Here is a 17,331-nt window from a genome sequence, read left to right on the forward strand (position 1 = left end):
TGATGCAAAGTTTTTGTTTTTTTTTTTTTGGTTTTTTTCAAGACAGCATTTCTCTGTAGCTTTGAAGCCTGTCCTAGAACTAGCTCTTGTAGACCGTGCTGGCCTCGAACTCAAAGAAATCTGCCTGCCTTTTCCTCCTGAGTGTTGGGATTAAAAGCATACACCACACCGCCCGGCTGATGTGTTGTATTTTTTTATGTTGAATTTGTCTAACTCTGTGAAGCTGTGTTACTTTGCCTGTCTAAAACCATTGATTGGTGTTATAAACAGCTGAATGGTCAATAGCAAGGTAGGAGAAAGGGTAGGCAAGGTTGACAGGCACAGAGAATAAATAGGAGAAGAGATCTTGAAGAAACAAAAAAGAAAGCTAGGCAGTGGTGGCACAGGCTTTTAATCCCAGCACTCAGGAGGCAGAGGAAGGTGCATTTCTGTAAGGTTGAGACCATCCTATTCTACAGCAGCTAGTTCCAGGACAGGCACCAAAGCCACACAGAGAAATCCTGCCACAAAAAACAAACAAACAAACAAAAAAAGAAGCAAGGGAGCTTAACAAGAGAAAAAAGAAGAGGACATCTACCCTGAAAACAACGGAGTAAAAGAAAATTAAGACTAGAGAAGCAAGAAAAGGAAAAATCCCAGAGGTAAAAGGTAGATGGGATAATTTAAGAAAAGCTGGCTAGAAATAAGCCAATCTGAGACCACACATTTATAAGTATGAAAAAGCCTTCATGAGTATCTATTTGGATGCTCAGTGGCAAACCCACCGAAAGAGACAAATAGCAAAGAGTAAAAACAGCAAACAATTGAGCAATGGACATGAATATTTGGGCATCTCTGAAAAAATATAGGAGTATTTGCTATGCACTCAGTAGTGATACTGATAAGTAGTAGTGTAATTCCATTTTAGATTTTAAAGAATTTAAGTTTAGATTTTCCATTGTTGCTGTACCAGTTTACACTGACAAACGCAGTGAACAATGATAATGAGATCTCTCTCTCCACACGCATGCCAGTATTTGATTTTAGCTGATTTTTCTTTTTTATGACAACCACTCTGACAAGGGCAAAATAGAATTTTGAAGTAATTTTGATTCACATTTATTTGATGCCCATGAATGTTGCCCACTTCCTAAAATACTTTTGGCCATTTACATTAACTATGAATGTTTAATTTTACAACTTCATTTAAACTAGTCCTCTGAAATTTTTCAAGAATCCATTTATTATTGTTATATTCTTATTTTTGCATAAGACACCTGAAACTATATGTACAAAAGTTGTGTTCATGTGAAAGAAAGATCTTTCTATTAATAATGGAATATCTATGTGTATAAAATTAAACATTGAAACAAAATAAGCACAAAATATACTAAATATTTTGAGGAGTAAGTAAAACCGAGATAGTATATGGAATTTGTGGAGATAAATTCACCCTTAAGGTCATTTGAAGGCTTGGAAAAATTTCTGTACATATTAATTTGGTGTCTGTTTCCTTCTGGATGATAGAGGTCATTTATCTGATAGAGGTCACTGTCTGGTCATGACATGTGATTTTCTCCACCTTCCAAGATGACACCAAGTCGTCATATTCATCTCCTTATTCAAATGAGTCTGACCTCCAAAGAAAGCATCTTTGATTTTAAGATCTATTTTGATTGCATTAGGCCATATAGATAATCTTTGTGTGCTAACATCATTTGATTATTAACTAATTAAAGGGGCAAAAGATGCTTTGCCATGTGATAACATGTATTCATGAAAGAGTCATCAAGGACCTTTGAAGGGACAAGTAGTCCTTAGATTTTTGCATTTGAGGGTATTGTGTCCCTTTGAGGTCATGGACGAACTTCAGAATTATTGAAACGTGGGCTGTGTTCTATATGTATTACAAAGCTGGAAGATGAGAAAAATATAGGGGATCTGTAATTTGAGAACATAGCTTCTTCAGCAAATAAAATTAGCAGTAAGCAAATGCAATACATTAATAAATTTCAAAACATTAGTAATGAGCAAGTATGGAGGATTACCAAATTACCAAGCCATATCCATCACAGAATTTTAATGGTATTTTGAGAAAAAGTATACTCTTATAATTTATATTGGAATTTTCTAAATATTATCCCAAAGGAAACTTGTATTATCACTTAGGATTTTGAATAAAAATAAAAAAAACACAGAAAGTCCAACCAATAAAGAAAATCTAAGCAAAATAGCATCATGAATCCTTAAATGTAGACTGTAGGAGAGCTTTACATACTGCTGTAGCTACATGTATCTACTTTCTTGCCCTCCAGTAGCACAAGGATGGGAACTAGCATTCAGTCAAATAGATTTCGCTTCTAGGACTTAATTTGTTAATACGATCAAATTCTATTTAAAAGGAGAATCTTTCAGAGCAATTCCATCTCTCTCGCCTTCACTCTATATAATATGTGTGTTTATACATATGTATATATACATACAGACATATATATTAATTGTATTATATCTATATGTATTATTAAGCACTACATTTTATAAAGTTTTAATATTATATAAAGGTGTATGTTTATTGTGAGTGAAAATACAATATCATATTCTTTGTGTTAAGAGTATCAAGCAAAATTATTATGTTACTGTTATTGTATATAATGTATATATTTATATATAATATAATAAGCATAGTGAAGGCAAAGCAGAAAAGTCATATAGAGCTTATAAATAGACTACAATTTTATCATCTGCAGATAAGATGGATTCTAAAGGCAGTGTGATCTTCTCAGAAAAACAGGAAAGAAGAAAGTAGAAAAGAAGGAAAGGGGTTAGAATTTATTAAAGAGGCCTCTGCATAGTCATATTAGGGTATGTTACATTTTCAAGTTGTATACATTTCTGTCAATGCTTAATTTAAAGTTCTAAGCTCTTAGCATACTCAGGGTCACAGTTCAACAACAACAGCAACAAAACATGGAGGTTAACAATGTCCATGTATATATTGCAATGATATTATAAAAGTAGAAGGGGCAAATTCTTGGGGTTCATTCAACTCTATAATAGATGCTCAACAGGGAAGGGAATTGGATGTTCATATCGAAATGATGTCATCAGTTACCAATAAGCATGGTACCTGAAAGATAAAAAACAATTGTTATTTTATTTTATTTTGTTTTTGAGAATATGATTATTTGTCCCTTCTCTTTTCTGCCTCCAAACCCTCCCATATATCTATCTTTAGTCCTTTTCAAATTCATGGACTCTTTTTTCATTAGTTACTGTTTCATATATACATACATACATTCATACATATATTCTTTAGATACAAACATATACATACACATATACATGTATACCCACATGATATTTCATATTTATGAATATACCCTACTAGATCATTATAGTGTCAGTTGTATGTAGGTTCTCAGTTCAAATTTTAAAAAAGATGATTATTTGTTTTGATAATTTGTAGCAACCTAGAATCACTTGGAAAGTGACATTTTTTTGTTGGTGTTGTTTTTGTCTTGATTTTTGAGAGAAGGTTTCTCTGTGAAACCATCCTGACTGCTGTGGAACTTGCTTTGTAGATGAGGTTGACCTGACATTCACAGAGATTTGCCTGCCTCTGCTTATCTATTGCTGGGATCACACTTATATGCCACCACACCAAGTCTGGAAGTGAGTTTCAAAGAATGATTATTACGTTGCCTTGAGGACGGGTAGTTATGTATTTTTTCACTTGCCTTCATTGATGAGAGAAGATACAGGTTGCAGGTGCACAGCACCAGTCTGAGATGCCAGGCCCTGGAATGTACAAGAATTCAGGGACTGAGCTGAGCACAAAGCACAAATGGAGTCGTTTCTCTCCACTTTTCATGAAACCAGCCATTTCAAGTTACTATAATCTTGACTTCCTTGCAATGATGAACTGTTATCTTGATCTGTAAGCCAAGTAAATCTTTAATTATACTGTTACTGGTTCTGCTTCACAGCAACAGAACAGAAGTAGAACAAGGTAATATGTGGACTTGACCATGCTCACCTTTGTGCCAATGTCCACCCCTGTAAAATTATATATACACACACACACACACACGCACACACACACACATATAGATATGCACATATATATGCATATATATGTGCATATATATATAATTAGGAAGAACTGGTACATTTAAAGAAGAGGTGTTAAGTTTAGTAATTCAATGAAATCTTCAAACTCAATTATCCTTTTTAATATTAATAATAAAATATTTTTCATAATAATAAAAATATTAAAAATATATTAAATCAAATTATACTTCACAAAGATGGGTTAGAATTCTGTATGTTTTGATTGTTTAAATCTAACCATTTTCTAATCTGTATTTTTTAAATTAAAATTATATTTAAAATGCTTAGATTGAGAAGTGATTACTTAAGATAAGAAATGTTGCATTTCTACCTGGACACTTCTGCATTGCTGGTGGGAGTGCAAGCTGGTACAGCTCCTTTGGATAATAGTAAGACAATTTCTCAGAAAATTAAGAAACAGCCTTCCTTAAGTGATGGAGGAGGGTGCCAGTCTGTAAAAGGAGCAGCAGGCTGCATTCCCACCGACCGACTCACGGCTAGCTTTACCCAAAATAATTACACGGAAACTGTATTCTTTTAAACACTGCCTGGCCCATTATCTATAGCATCTTATTGGCTAACTCTCACATTTTGCTTTAACCCATATTTAGTAATCTGTGCAGCAACACGAGGTGGTGGCTTACCAGGAAATATTCAGCATGTCTGACCTGGGGGCTAACTGCATGGCGTCTGCCTCACTCTTTCTTCCTCCCAGCATTCTGTTCTGTCTACTCCACCTATCTAAGCTGCTGTCCTATCAAAAGCCAAGGCAGTTTCTTTATTAACCAATGAAAGCAACACATAGACAGTTAGCCCTCCTCCATCACTTAAGACTCTGCAATAACATTTTTGGGCATATATCCAAAGGATGCTCAAATGTACCACAAGGACATGTGCTCAACTATGTTTATAGCAGCATTGTTTGTCATAGACAAAACCTAGACAAAACCTAACTGCCCCTCCACCAAAGAATGGATAAGGAAAATGTGGCACATTACATAATGGTGTACTACACAGAGGAAAAACATAATGAAATCTTGAAATTATGGATGAAACTAGAAAATATCATACTGAGTGAGATAACTCAGATACAGAAAGACAATTATGATATGTACTCACTCATAAGTGGTGTTTAATAAAAGAAAACCAACCCACAAATCACAATCCCAAAGAAACTAAACGACAAAGAGAACCCTAAGAGAGACATAATATAGATCTAATCTACATGGGAAGTAGAAAAAGACAAGATCTCCTGAGTAAACTGGGAGCATGGGGACTATGGGAGTGGGTTGAAGGGGAGGGGAGAGGCAGGAAGGGGAGCAGAGAAAAATGTATAGCTAAACAAAATCAATAAACATTTTGTCATAAAAAAGTTTATTGACTATACTTTACAGCAAGTAAACTCCTTTTAGGTACTGTAAGTTGTTGAAGAGAAACAAAGTTTGAAGGAGTGTTGTCTGAGTTTTGATGTAGTAGTCAAAGTTCTGCAGGTTTTTGTGCTTTTTGTCTGAATTCCAACTCAATCTTGAAAATCTATGAAGATAGAAAACATATAAAATGTGGTTTCTCTCATATATTTAAAAAGTTACATATTTTTCAAAATGTAAAATTGCATGTATATTTCAACTACAATATTTTTCTTATGTAGAAAAATCTTATAAATTTTGTTTCTTGTTTTGTTTTGCATTGACACCTAGATGAGAAAAGGGTATGTTATTTCTCATTTAATATATACCAGACTTAGGTGCTTCAACAAGATTGATGAAATTCAGCAGACTTTCATCAAGAAACTTAGTAAAGAAGAGGAAATTTGGGAGGGAAGACATTGAGTGTGGAAAGCTTTTATCAAGGAGCAGGGTAGGGTGAGTAAGAAGATTAAGGTGTGAAATCAAATGAAGATTGTGAAAATAAAGTAATGTAGAACCTGCTTATCTGTAACTAGTAGTGATATTTTGTTTATGATCTAACAAATAAACCTTGCCTGAAGATCAGAGTGTAAAGCTAGCCTCACTCGTCAGTCATGCAGTTCAAACCACGGCGACACACACCTTAAATTTCAACATCCCCACAGCAGCCACAAATGCCATAGAGCGGAATACAAGGCAAGATGAAACAGAAACTTGCTTTCTTTTCAGTCTGAAGATTTCGTAGTGGTAAGAGCTCTCTAGTAGTTGGCTACTTTGCTTCACTTTTCCTTCAGGTTGAGTCACAATATCTGCCTTTGGGTTTCTATTAGTTTTGCTACAGTAACCCAATCAAAAGAAAACAAAAACAAAAAAAGACTGAAGGGAGAAATCCTGCATCTATAGGTAATGCTGCTATTAGAACAGTAACATACCAAACACAATTCTAAGTTCCAGGTATAAGATAGCTTGATATTTCCAAAGTAATCCGGATTCCTGTTGATCTTTTCAGTTGGTCAAAGAAAATATTAGTTTCTTAAAACCATAAATAAACAGAATGAATTTTATCAGTTTGTCATGGACTTCTGAATTGTGTTGGATGGGTTGAATTAGAAAAAGAGCAAAGCAGTCTGTTTTTAGAAGTTTATAGAGTTAGTTATTTGGGCTTTAAGAAGGGGCATAAATAATCCATGCTGTCCTAACTCATTACATAAATCAAGCTGTCCTGTGACATTTAACTCTTATTCCTTAGTCTTCTAGGTACTAGGGTTGTATGTTTCACATTATTACTGTGTTTATCATATGGCACCTCAATGTATTTTACTGAGTAATATATAAAGAACAGACATTTATTTCCCACAGTTCTAGAGATATGAAAATCAAAGCACAGTGCACATACAGATCCAAAATATCGTGAGGGGGTTACCTTTCATGAAGCTTTGCTGCTGTGCAGTTATGTGTTAATGAGGAAAGAGATGACAGCTGCATCCTCACATGGCAGGATGTGAAGGAGCAGCTAGATTGTGGTGTGGTACTTCCTTTAGAAAACATTAACCCATTTAATGACGGGAGACCACTTATGACATATACATTCAAAATCCTCAAATATGAAATTTATCAGTTTATATTTCAAGCTCTATTTTCAAGTCATGGAACTAATCAATTGGCATAATAATCATGTGTTGGCTATGATAATAGTATAAATATTATATAAGGGAATTCTAGTACATTCATAATAGTCATACATGTAATGATGGAATCTCAGTTTTTAACAGGAAAGAAACAAAGTAGAAAACATTTCTATAAAGTAAATGATTATATAAAAAGGAATTCTTAACTGGATGTAAGAACTTATATTTATAGTCACACTGATAACAGCTAGTTGTTTTATTTACAACATGTTTATGAAATGTAATTATTGAATTTAGTTGGCTTGATATTTACAGTATATGAATTTCTTATTCATACTATTGTTATTTATAGTATATATTATTTTGTTCCTATGACGTATCTTCTCTCTCCCCCTTCATTTTCTGGTTTTAAATTTTCATAAACTTTATTAAAAATACATGCAAATAAAATAATCATCATAAACTGAAATGAACTATATCCAAGGTTTATACATTGCAAGAAACTTCTATATAATCAAAATAATTATTCTCAAGCTGTGGAAATCATATTTGATTACATATTCACTATCAGATAAATTTTTATGTGCTGACCTATTATTGAAAATGAAAACTAAATAACAGAAATAGTCCTAGAAAAATAGTTAACTTCATAGCCTCTTACATAACTCATGTCTGTAACCTGCATTCAGTCTTTATCCCCTAATATTTAGCAGCTCTTCTGTTTTGCTGTTATACTCTACCTACATACACATAGTTTATGATGATTTACTATTGTAAATGGCACATATGGGGAGAACATACATTTTTCGTTATTTTCTGAGATTTTTTATATCCACTTATAATTAATTATACATTCTAAGTCTATCCTTTTCCCATAAAATTTCAAATAATATTCCTTAGGCCTTAGTAGAGGAAAGTTTACAGTGATAAATGCTCATATAAAACAATCTGAGAGATATTGAATAAATAACATAATGATGTACCTCAAGGCTCTTGAAGAAGAGCAAGTAGTCAGTCCTAATCATTGAAGATGGAAAAAATAATAAAGATTAAGGAAAAATTTAATTAAGCAGAGATTAAAAGAACAGTACCTAAAACTGAACAAGTGAAGAATTGGATCTTAGAAACTAAGTTTAAGAATGGCATGCCCTTCCCTAATCTCAGCAAAACACTGAAGGAGAAGATAGAAATTCAAATTAGATATAAAAAGGTTGTTACTACAACTGACTCCAATTAAATATAGAACATCTATTAGAAAATTTTATGAGAACTTTTCTTCGAAAAGCTGGATAAACGAGTTTAAATAGAAGACTTCTAAATACATATAACCTACCAAAGTGAAACCCTGAATACACAAGTAACATAAACAGACTCCATATAAGCAATAGATTTTAAAACATTATTATAAAGTCTTCGCTTAAAGAAAAATTCAAGGACCAGAAAGATTCATTGTGAAATTCTAAGAAATTTCAAGTACCTCATAATGATTCTTACTAATATGTTTTATGAAATGAAATGTAAAGAAAAAGTAGCAAATTTATACTATGGAACCAGAATTATCTGTATACCAATACCAAATAAAGACACAACCAAAGAGAAAACTAAAGACCATTTGATTGATGTATATAATTTAAAAAATTCCTTACAAATACATGAAAAATTAATTCAGGAACACTTTTGGAATATTATACTTTAAGATCTAGTGAGCTTCATCTCAGAAAGTCTGGTTGACTCAAAATATATAAATAAATTGATATATCACAAAAGATACTCCAGGACAGAAACCACATCACTATTTCAATTGACAAAGAAAAGTCATTTCCCAGTGTTCAACATGACTCTGTGATAAAAGTCATGAAGACAGTAGATACAAGTGGACTGTACATCCAAATGATGAAGACAGTATACTACAAAACTGTATCCAACATTGCATTAAATGGAGATGCATTGAGAATGTATTTTCTAAGTAGGAATAAAGCAAGAATAGTCACTCACCCCTCTCCTTATTCTATATCGTGTTTGAACTTTGAGTTATAGAAATTAAACAAGAAAAAAAAGTGTTTAAAAGAGGGGGTGTCAAACTATCCATATTTGCAAATGACATGATTCTCTATTTAAAAATATCCTACTGAGTCTATTAGAAAACCCTTGAACTTAATAAACACAGTAAAATTGATGGAAGATGTTATTTCTTCATTTATTCCAAAAACTTACTTTCAGAGAAAGGAATTGGAAAAATAATACATTCCAACTTAAAAGTTTAGGCTAATATCTAAATAGAGATGTCAAAGATCCTTACAATGAAAACCCATAGATATTACAAATGGAAAATATAGAAGATGCTGGATGACAAAACAGAAATCCATGTTCATGTATTGGAAAAATTAATGTTGTGAAAAAGGTATGCTACCAAGCATGTTTGCATTATTAATATTGTTATAGAAACAATATTGTTTTGCCTAGGTTGGGATTAAAAATTGTTCCAAAAACTATATTCTATCAATTATCTAGGTTATAAAATAGGTCTACAAAGAAGTAAAACACAAGAAGTACAAATTAGGAGAGATCGACTCCAGACTCTTAATGACTTTTAAAGATTGTTAGGAGCCATTTCCAGTCTACAGCTCACTTCTGGGATAGCATCTGATCTAATAATTCAAGTAAATAAAACCTTAGGTAGTGACAGAGACTTAAACAGTTCCAGGGAATTTTAGCTGAAGCTAAAACACGTTGACTTTGATTAAAGGAAAAATTACAGGAGACACATATGGATCATGTGGATCCGAATCTTAACTGCATTCTTTTCATAATACCTCCACATATTCTCCTACAAAAGTTTTAATATAGTGAGAAGATATTATCTTAAAATATAAATCTTTTACCACATAAAACCAAGTAAAAATTTAAAATATTATGTAGAAAATGTCTCTAAATTAATTATAAAAAATTAATACTTCATCAGTTAGCAGAAATACACCCAGTAGAAATTATAGTACCCTTTTCTAATGACAAAATTAACAAATTATGGGAAAGCAATTAACCCGCACAAAGTGCTTGTACTATTTTTTTTTGCAAGAGATTAATAACAACTATCCCCAAAGTAATAAAAGTAAAAGTAAAAAGAGAGTTACTTGGACCTTTCCTGACATTGTATATGACACACCAAAAACTGGAGGCGCTATATTCTATACTGACGTAAACAAATCAGGAAAGGCAGGTTGCAAATCAAAAGATTTAAATAAAGTAGAACAAATCCCTTATAATTCTGTCCAAAAGTCAGAATTATATGCTATTCTCATGGTACTAAGGAATTGTAATGAATCTCTTAATATAGTTACTGATTTGCAATATGAAAGGACAATTATTTTGCATATTAAAACCACTAAATTTATACCAAATGTTGTAAAATTGACTTAACTAACATGAGGTAATGCAAAAATTGATTGACTATTCATAGAACATGTGCTAAAGGCCTCACAATTTCATTAAAAATATTATGTCAATAGCAAAGGTTTAAAAAAGACATTTCTATTACATGACAACAAGGTAAGGCGATTATAAAGAGATGTCCTACTTTCTCATTCTATAACCAAACATCACTACCTGGAGGGACTAGACTAAGCCAAAAGGTATTCAAAGGAATGAAATCTGACAGATAAATGTGTTCCAATTCATAGAATTTGGAAAACTAAAATATGTAAACTACATCATTGACACCTATTCAGGTTTTCAATAGGCAACTGCTTTGAGTTCAGAAAAGGCTGATTTACTAGAAGTTATGGCCAACATGAGTATACTTGCAGAAATAAAGACAGACAATAGTTCAGCATATGTCTCTAAGAAAATGAAACAGATTTTTGCTTAGTATAATATAAATCATATTTCAGGCATACCATACAATCCTAAAGGTTAGGTCGTTATAAAAAGATCAAAATGAACTATAAATGATATGTTAAACAAACAAAAAGGCATTAGAAAATATCCCCAAAATGATTATATAATGCTGTATTAACCTTAAATTTTCTTAATGCTAATGAGAAAGGAACAAGAGTTTCAGAGAGACATTATATGATAGAATAAATTTCTAAATTATGTCATCCAGTGTATTAAAGGATGTGTTGACCTCAGAATGGAAACAAGAAGATATGCTACATAAGGGAAGGGGTTTTCTTCCTGTTTCCACAGGAGAATAAAAGCTATGGATAGCATCAAAATTAATAAAGATTCAGTTTGAAAAAGAGAAACCTATTTATAAAGATAAATGACATCTCATTCACAGAGCTGACAATCCTACAGATGGTAAGGAAACTTTATAAGATTTGGGGCAGGGTTCTTTTCTTGTCTTTTCAGGAAAATATCCATCTTCAAAAAGTTGAAAGACATTGGACATATAAATGCCTAAAAAATAAAAGATAGTTATCCAAAAAGAATCACCAAAGAGAAATCTGACTTATAACACCAATCTTCTCTGCATGGAAAGATATCAATAATTTGTTAAATTATAAAGCTGTCTTTGGAGCTGGATGGTGGTTATCTTTCTGTAAATCCAAGCAAGACACTAAAAGAAAAATATCAAGAGCCATCACCTGGTATGGGTCAGAAGGAAAAGAAAAAAATCCAGGACTACTATTATGAAAACTCTCCTTCAAAGAAATTTACTTCTTCCTATATGTATTTTTGTCTCTATGATACCTTTCATTAAATATATGTCTATATAAATAATGTTTAAATTTTTCACAGTGAACACTAAATTTTTCTGTAGTAATCTTTGAAGTTTCCAGGAAGAAGATGGAAAACTTCCACCTGGTTAATAGGAAAACAACACTTTAAGTTTTGTTGTTTGGTTACAAACTGCACAAAATGATTCCAACTTGGCAAGGTGAGATGGTGTACCTTCTTACAATGTTTTGGCCAAAACTTCAAATAAATACTTCAATAAAATCCTACTGACTACTCAGAGACTATCTGCAATTATACCAGAGAGTAATCTTAAAGTTTAACCAACATTTTACTTTTTATAAGATCCCATAGAAAGAACATCGCCGCTATGACAGCTGGAATTAATTCTAAAAAATTACACCCATTCTCCCAAGAAAGTTTGTCCTCAGGATTAGGAACATCTATTCGGAATTGGCTATAAGTGGTATAGGGTTAGGGCCAGAAATAAAGTAAGCTCAGTGATCTCTTTTGATAAAAAAGAGATTGGATTGGATGAATAGTAGATAGATTAGATTATTACTTAAGAGCTATTAGTTAAAGACAATTTACATTGGTATAGATTTTTATATATTGATAAAAAGTCAAATTATATTTGTTATATTGAATATGCTCCTATTTCTGTTTAAAATATTTATGCACCTATGCAAAGTTATTTTACCATATTGAATGATGCATGCTCAAGGTATTTTGCATATTGATGCAATTTTAGGATTTATTTATGATATTACACTATACATTTCTACCTCTGATCAACATACTTATGTATGGTTTACATATTGAGGACATTGTTCTCATTTGCTGAACATTAGTTTAAATATTTTTTAATATTTTGTATAAAGTCTTAGTCCTTAAATTATATAGATATTAAGAATTAAAGGTAAACAGCTATCCATGCTTGTCATATTTATAATTAGACTAATCAGTTTCTTTAGATACATACAGATTGTATTCTGCCTAGATGGATAATCTTCAAAAACTTCAAAGAACTGTAGAATGTGTTATTTAGGATTGTATTGATGTGAGACATAATTGCTCCTGGGAGCATTGATCTATACACAAGGGAATGTTGCGCACTGAAGACACTCTATTTGAAGATTTTCTTCTTGGCAAAGTCAGCTTTTGGGTAAAGAATTGCCCCTGCCTCATCCACTGACAAAATTCATAATGTCCAGACTGGACAAGCAGGAAACAAGCAAGAAGACTGCCAAACCTTGCCAAGACAAGTGAAAAGTATTTTTCAAATATTCCTGCCTCTGAAAATGGTCTGTCAGTTAGTGACTCTAGGCCTTCACCAAAGTTGATTGCCCCAACAATGCAAATGAGACTTTGAGTGATTGCCCAGGTAGTCTGTTTTCTCTGTCTTGTATTTATTTATTTATTTATTGCACCTTTTGGCATTGCCTTGATTGCACTTCATGTTTATTCAAGTAATATTCCCTTCTCAGGTCTTCGATGGGGTTAAAACTAGATAGTAATAGTTACTTTCCTCTTAGCCAACCCATATTTAATATAAGACTTAGACTACTTAGGATAAGATAACATTAAAACATTTAACACATGTTTCTAGTTTGATGTTTTTCATGTTGGTTGTGTGTGTTTTTGCCTCTTCTTTACCCTTAGCATCAGTTGATATTTGTTCTTATTGTATATAGACTTAAAAGTCTCTTATTTAGATAAAATGGGGAGGTGCTCTGGTAACTCCTTTAGCCAATAACGTTTAAGATACCAACTCATTTTGGGCATGTCTTATGTACTATAAATGCAGATAAAAGCAAGAGTTGACCTTTGGCTGCAGGATTCGGTTCCAGTTATCCATTCATGCAGAGGAAAGACGATCACTACACTTTTTGTGAGTTTATCCCCAAATAAATAAGCCTTTGTTCTATGAAATTCCTGGCTATTGTGGAACTTTTTTGTATGCCAATGTAATAAAATATATATCAAATATCTCATGTCACTTTCATAGGTTTGGAACACACAATACAAGACTTCATATGTAATTTCAAAAAAAAAAAAAAGAGAGATAGCCAAAGCTATTCTAATAGAAAAGAGAATTTCCTATATTGCAGTAAACAAAGCAAATAGCAGATTATGCAATAGTGCCATAGTGATGAAGATACCCTAGTATTTGAATAAAAATAGACTGGTAGGCCACTATAAGAGAATAGAGAACTAAGAAGAAAATGCAAGACAAAGATATCGCCACTTAATTCTTTGGCAGGAGAGGCAAAAAAATAAAAACAAAAACAAAAATACATACTGTTAGGAAAAAGTCTATTTCACAAACAGTGCTGGCAAAATTGGATATCTACCTGCAGAGGAATTAGATTAGATGTATATCCTCCACATTGTATGAAAATCAACTCAAAATTGATCCGAAACTTTAATTTTAAAAACTGAAATTTATGAGTTCTAAAAGGGGGGATTTGATGGAAACATTTTATTTTAGACAGGGTGTTTTGAAGGCGTAAGTCATAAGCAATCCCACACAAGTTTGGAATTATGAGTAATAGAATGGTTATTTATTCAAAGGGGAAAAAACTTACAGATTACCATCCCAGACCACAGCCCCTCTGCGCGATCAGGAAAGGAGTCTAGGAGCCGGAAGCTGAGCCTGAAGCCAGAGAGAGAATGGAGGACAGCCACTGCTTTTTTAAAGAGAGAGAGACCACGCCCCAGTGGGCTGGTATCTCAATGGCTATTGGCTGAAGAAGCAGAAGGCGCTCCCGCAGCAGTGTTTCAATGTCTGTTTCTCCCCCATCTCTGTAAAATGTCTGGTTATTGGTGTCAGGGAAGTAGAAAAGGTATAAAAGATAAAGGGGAAAGAGGACACCAAGAAAACATTGCCCTCTAAATCAAGAAATACAAAGGCCCTAGAAATTCAAAGAGGATGAAGCAGTATGCACATTCTCTACAGGCCTGCACCAGTTATGTATTATGGCTTCCAATAGTGTTTTTAAGGGATTTCTGAATCTACAAACAAGTGGGTCTTTGTTTCTTGTGCCTTCTCTTGAACACTTTTCCATTTGTTGATTTATTGTGTCCAAATTCAATGTGACTACTTTTTGTTTTATCTTATTTTTTATTGTTTTGTTTCATTATTATCTTTTAGTATATTTATGTTTGATCCTTGTATCCCTAACTTCTCCAAAACCTTTATCATAAAGAGGTGTGTTGAATTTTGTCAAATGCTTTTTCTGCTTCTAATGAAATGATTATATGTTTTTTTTCTTTCAGTTTATTTATATGATAGATTACATTGATAGATTATCATATGTTGAACCAGTCCTGCATGCAGGAATGAAGCCTACTTGATCGTAATGGATATTTTTTTTAATGTGTTCTTGGATTTGCCAAAATTTTATTGAAAATTTTTGCATCGATGTTAATGAGTGAGATTGGTCTGCAATTCTCTTTCTTGGTTGGGTCTTTGTGTGGTTTTGGAATCAGGATGACTGTAGCTTCATAAAAAGAGTTTGACAATGATTCTTCTGATTGCTGTTTTATGATGAAGTAAATAAATAGAGTGGGAAGGAACTGGGAGGAGTAGAGGCAAGAAACAGAAATTAGAATATATTATGGGAATGAGAAAAGAATCTATTTCTATATGAGGGGGAAAAACAAAACAAAACCCACTAAAACTTCTAAACGAAAATATACAATTTATACTTCAAGAACTGTTTGAATTGAAAATTGATAACACATCAACTAACCATAAGTATCAACAGATGGTACCTTGAAAATAAAAAGCTTGTATCAGCAAAGGAAGCAATGAGAAAAGAGAACAGAGAGGCAACAGAACAGAGAAAATGTCTACCAGCTGCACTTTAGACAAGGTGCTGGTATCCAAAATTTACAAATACTTATAGAAATTAGTCACCCAAAAAATAAAACTGCCAATTACTAAGTGGGTAAATTAACAGAAACGACAGTTAAAACCAACCAACCAAACAATGGAGAAAAAGTTACAAATGGCCAATAACTATGTTTAAAAGAGTTTATTTACTATCTCTTGTCATGTGAAAAATTTAAATAAAAACTAGTTTGAGATACAATTTCACCCCAGTATGCAGGACTCTCATCAACCAATCTGACAGCAATTTGGAAAGCATGTATAGAGACAGAGATTCATATGCACTGATTGAGATGAATAAAATTAACACAGTTATTGTGGAAATTACTCTGGACAATTCTCAAAAAATTAAACATAGAAATTTCAAATGATACAGCTATTTCAGTTTTGGGAATATGCCTAGAGAACTCCACATCCTACCACAAAGATATTTAAGTCCTTATTTTTGATTTTGCTTTATTTACTATAGCAAATATTTTGAGTCAATATATTTGTTCATCAACTGATAATTGGATAAAGAAAATTCGGTACATATAAATTAATTGACATTTTATGTAACTGTGTTTTATCTCCTCACCTCAGAGTTTTCATTTTGAGGTAGTATAAGCTAATTTTAAAATAATTCTCTAATTATTTAAGTATCACAAGTATTATTTCACTTAATGTTTCATTTATATGATCTTAATATTTGTGATTTCCTGAATAAAGAAAATTGAATGAATAATGCTAGATGAAAGAAAGTTTAAGTAAGCATGCTTGTATTGGTCTACAATTCTAGACATTTACGAGATAGGGGCTGAAAGATTGCAACTCTAAAGTCAGCAAGGAATAGAAAATGTGACTGGAAGGAAGGGCAGAAAAGCATTCTAACTAGTACACCCATTTCATTGTGATCAGCTACAGGATATTCTGGAGAAAACATCAGAGATTGAGAAGACCAGTTTTTACAATACTGCTGTATATGATTTTGTTAGGCTGCATATGTGACACACATATAGTGAAGTGTATAAAACTATACAATAGAAGTTAATTCTAATAGAAACCATGGTCTTAAGTTAATGAATAAATCAATAGTGTCAGCTCAGGTGAAATGCTGTATTACATATATCAACAATAAGAAAATTTCGACACGAGGAAGCTGAGAAAATAGAGCGTGTCTTTCACTTGTTCTGCATTTTATGCAACAGAATATAATCTTTAATAAATTATGCACATGAATAGCTACAAACAAAAGTATACACAAAGCAAAACATTTTGTCATATTATGCATTTCAATGAGAAATGTATTTAAACTTACTAATTTATTTCGTATTATAACTTCAGGATGGAAATTTTAATAATCCTTAGGCTTACTACTTTCTAATAAATAATGGAATCAATTAAATATAGTTTTATTACTCAGAGGATATAATATTGCAATAACTGAGGATTATTAATCCTTGTGAATATATTAATATATTTATAACAGTAATAGTTTGAGGATTTTTGTTTCAAATTAAAATAAAATTGACAGAATAAATTGTCAGTGAATATTACAGGGAGCATTATTGACCTAGTTTATAATTAAGCTCTTCGTTCTGTCATTCACAGTAGTCTTCAATCAAAGGAAATCAAACTAAACATTCTTAAGGAAAAT

Source organism: Myodes glareolus, chromosome 11 (genome assembly GCF_982192425.1).
Source record: "Myodes glareolus chromosome 11, mMyoGla1.1, whole genome shotgun sequence".
Taxonomy (NCBI): domain Eukaryota; kingdom Metazoa; phylum Chordata; class Mammalia; order Rodentia; family Cricetidae; genus Myodes; species Myodes glareolus.